Source organism: Geospiza fortis, unplaced genomic scaffold (genome assembly GCF_000277835.1).
Source record: "Geospiza fortis unplaced genomic scaffold, GeoFor_1.0 scaffold509, whole genome shotgun sequence".
NCBI lineage: Eukaryota > Metazoa > Chordata > Aves > Passeriformes > Thraupidae > Geospiza > Geospiza fortis.
The window spans coordinates 176,459-180,985 of record NW_005054666.1 but is presented as its reverse complement, the minus strand read 5'-3'; the positions used below and the strand labels follow the sequence as shown (position 1 = coordinate 180,985).

At 52.9% G+C, this 4,527-nt stretch overlaps 1 protein-coding gene across 1 annotated transcript in view; it reads right to left on the bottom strand.

Annotated features, from left to right (window-relative positions):
• SCARA5 (scavenger receptor class A member 5) overlaps positions 1–4,527 on the bottom strand; it is a 27,587-nt gene that overhangs the window by 2,677 nt on the left and 20,383 nt on the right. The window lies entirely within an intron of this gene.

Genomic DNA, 4,527 nt, shown 5'->3' with positions numbered 1-4,527 from the left:
CCCGGGAATCCCCAGGAATCCCCGGGAATTCCCAGAAATCCCCATCGCTCCTGATATCCCATTTCCCACCCCTGCTCCCAAAAACGGCAAATCCCAAAACCCCTCCGGGGGCGCGTCCTGCGGCAGAGGCGCTCCTGGAATTCCTGGCTGCAGATCCCATAAATCCCGTCTGGATTTCAGGATGAAATTCCCGATGTGGAGGCGGAGAACCCCGTTTGGGGCTAAAAGCGCCTCATTTGGGGGCCGGGGGTGGGGATTCCATTATTCCATATCCCGGGAATGATTCCATATCCCAATCATGGTTTAATATCCCGGGAATGATTCCATATCCCAATCATGGTTTAATATCCTGGGAATGATTCCGTATCCCAGGAATCATGGTTTAACATCCCAGGAATTATTCAATATCACGGGAATGATTCCACATCCCAATCATGGTTTAATGTCCCGGGAATTATTCCATATCCTGGGAATGATTCCATATCCCAATCATGGTTTAATATCCCGGGAATTATTCCATACCCCAATCACGGTTAATATCTTGGGAATGATTCCATATCCCGGGAATGATTCCATATCCCAATCATGATTCTATATCCTAATCATGGTTTAATATCCTGGGAATTATTCCATGTCCTGGGAATGATTCAATATCCCAATCATGGTTTAATATCCCGGGAATGATTCCATATCCCAGGAATGATTCAATATCCTAATCATGGTTTAATATCCTGGGAATGATTCCATATCCCAATCATGATTCCATATCCCAATCATGGTTTAATATCCCGGGAATTATTCAATATCCCGATCATGGTTTAATGTCCCCGGAATTATTCAATATCCTGGGAATCAGGGTTTAATATGCCGGGAGTGATTCCATATCCCAGGAATTATTCCATATCCCAATCATGATTGAATATCCTGGGAATTATTCCATACCGCAATCACGGTTTAATATCTTGGGAATGATTCAATATCCCGGGAATGATTCCATATCCCAGTCATGGTTTAATATCCTGGGAATGATTCCATATCCCAATCATGGTTTAATATCCTGGGAATGATTCCATATCCCAATCATGGTTTAATATCCCAGGAGTGATTCCATATCCCGGGAATGATTTCATATCCTAATCATGGTTTAATATCCTGGGAATTATTCAATATCCCGGGAATTATTCAATATCGCGGGAATGATTCCATATCCCAATCATGGTTTAATATCCTGGGAATTATTCAATATCCCGGGAATGATTCAATAGCCTGGGAATTATTCAATATCCTTGGAATTATTCCATATCCCAATCACAGTTTAATATCCCGGGAGTGATTCCATATCCCGGGAATTATTCCATATCCCAATCACGGTTTAATATCCCGGGAGTGATTCCATATCCCTGTCACGGTTTAATATCCCGTTAATGACCTCGCTAACGAGCTCGGACATTCCTTGTCTCTCCCGGCGCCTCCTCCTCCCTCATTCCCAGCTTTTCCAGGCCCGGGTTTGCCGATCCCGGCTTGGCCAAGCCTGGCCCGATCCCAAGGAAAGGCTCGGGGATGCTCCAGGAACAACAGACAACACCCGAAAATCCGGGGGAAAGGAAAACACGGGACGGGAAACGATCCCAAAAAGGCCGAGCCGGGCAGGAAATTCCTGCCCTTTCCCTGGGAGAGCGGGATTGCTCCCGCGGGCTGCGTGGGATGGGGGAAAGGGATGGAGCTGATGGGATCCAGATGGAAACTGCCGGGAACGGGGCCAGGGATGCGGCTCCCGCCTCGGGATGGGGTCGGGAGGCCGGAGCAGCCCCCGATCCTCGCATCCAGAAATCGGGATTGGGAAGCGACAGCGCCGGGTCTGGGGGGTTCGTCCCCAAAATGGAGCGGGGGGAAAGGGCGGAGTGATCCCGGGGATTCTGGGATTCTGGGATCGAGGGCGCTCAGGATCCATCCCGAGGGATTTTTATGGAATTTGGGGATGGAAAAGGAACGGAAACCCTTCCTGGAGTCCCCAATTCCCAGTGAAGCCCCTGGATCCTGAAATTCCTTCTCAAGGAGGAGTCGGCATGGGGCTGGATCCAGTGCCAGGCTGGGAGAGCTGGGAATGTGCAGCTGGATCAGGGGAGGATCCAGGGAATCCTTGGAGCCGCTTCCCGATCCCCAAGGGGCTCCAGGAGAGCTGGGATTTGGGCAAGGGCTGGAGGGGCAGGAGGCAGGGAATGGCTTCCAGTGGGAAAGGGGAGCTTGGGATGGTGGTATCTTGGGAAGGGATTCCTGGCTGGGCTGGGATTCCCAGAGAATCCCTGGATCCCTGGCAGTGTCCAAGGGTGGATTTGGATCACCCTGGGATCATGGGAAGTGTCCCTGGGATCATGGGATTGAAGGTCCATGGATCCCATCCCAAACCATTCCGGGATTCTGGGATCAGGGACACTCAGGATCCATCCCGAGGGATTTTTATGGAATTTGGGGATGGAAAAGGAACGGAAACCCTTCCTGGAGTCTGAATTTCCAGTGAATTCCCAAAATTCCTTCTCAAGGAAGAGTCAGGATGGGGCTTTATGCAATGCCAGGCTGGGAGAGCTGGGAATGGAGGGAATTCCCTGGGAAAGGAGAGCTTGGGGTGGGATCTTGGGAAAGAATTCCTGGCTGGGCTGAATTCCCAGAGAATCCCTGGATCCTTCGCAGTGTCCAGGAAAAATTGGATCACCCTGGGACCGTGGAATGTGGACAAGGATTCCCATCCCTAAATCCCGAATCCCCAATTTGTCCCGGTTTCCGTCTCCGGTCCGAGAGCAGCAGCAGTCCGGGAATCCCGGAACGGTTTGGGTGGGAAGGGACCCTCAATCCCATCCCATTCCAACCCCGGCACCTCCCGCTATTCCCGGGGCGCTCCAGCCTTTCCTGGGACACTCCCAGGGATCCAGGGGCAGCCGCAGCTCCTCTGCCTCCTTCCTTCCCCCTTTTCCCGTCTCTCCCCTCTTCCCTGGAATTTTCTGGTGGGAAGAACTTGGTGTCCGCAGCTCCTGAGGAGCTGGGGCTGGAGAAGGTCCCAAAAACCGGGATCCAATTCCCTGGGAGCCTGGAGGGAGCCTCGGGGCCGGGACAGAGCCGGGAATTTGGGAGAAGCCCCTCCCGCTCCATCCTGCCCGGCGCCTTCTCCCGGCCACCATCAGCGCATTCCAGGCCGTGTTCCCAGATTTTTTTTGTTTTTTTGGGATTGGGCACAAAATGCAGGCCCAGACACAGTGACAGAGACCCGCCGCTCCTCCCACGGATCTGCAGGGATGATCCCAAAACCTTGGGAAAAGGCCCAGGAGAATCCGCCGATCCCATTTTTCCGGGTGGAAGCAGGTTCTGCCTCCAGGAACGTTCCCAAAAAACTCCACCCTGGGGATGTTCCGGAAGGAATCTTCTCTTATCCCCCCCGGATTTATCCCTAAATTCCATTCCCAGCTTGGATTTTCCTCCTGAGCGTACTCCCTGCACAACATTTTCCATGGAAAAGCGGGGAGGCCAGACCTGCCCTCACTTCCCAGGATAATTTTTCCCATTTGGAAATGAGGAAACAAATCCTCCACCGGGGTCATTTTGAGGAAAAAATCCATCAAAAATGGGAATATACCCATGGAGAAAAGGACTCGGGAATCTGCCGTTCCTCTGCCAGGCCGGAGCCGCTCTGGGAGAGGTTTAAACCTGGAATTTTCCATGGGGAGGCTCCTACACGCCCTGAAACCCCATTCCAGGATTCCTGGGATGCAATTCCCGAGGCAGGAAGTCCCTGGAGAAGGCTCCTGCAGAAATCCGGGGTTTAAGGCAAAGCCTGGCTTTGGATCCGTGCCCGGGCCCGGGTCTGTTTCCCATAAATCCCAGAGAATCCCACAAACTGCCCGAGCGCTGCCAGAGGGGCTGGAATTCCGTTGGGAAAGGGGTTGGGTGAACCCCTGGATCCGACATTCCCGCTCTCCCGGGGGAGGGAGGAGGGGATGGATTTTTTGGGGGGGGGAGGACACATGGGAGTGACCCCCATCCATGTGGGACACCAGGGATCCCTGGGATGGGGACGGGATCCGGGAACGGCTTTGGGGTTTTCATGGAATTGCTGAGGTTGGAAAAGCCCTGAGGGACCACGGAGACCAGGGGTGGAGCCCCCATTCCCATGGGATCCAAATCCGTGGGAATGTGGCACTCCCCAGCTGGGGAATTTTGGGATAATTTTCTGCATTTAAGGAGCTCTTGGCACGAGCCAGTGAGGAAATCCCGACATTCCTGGTGCTCCGGGGATGTATCCAGGGGTTTTCCAACCTCCTGGAGCAACCGGGGATAGTGGAAGATGTGGAAGGGCGTGGAATTTGAGGATCTTTAAGGTCCCTTCCCACCCAATCAAAGTCCCAATCCCAATCCCAATCCCAATTCCAGTCCCAAAACCAATCCCAATTCCAATTCCAGTCCCAATCCCCTCCAGATTTCTATTCCCTACAATTCCCAGCTCTTTCCCGGGGTGGTTTCCCCTCCAGCCTCCCCAGC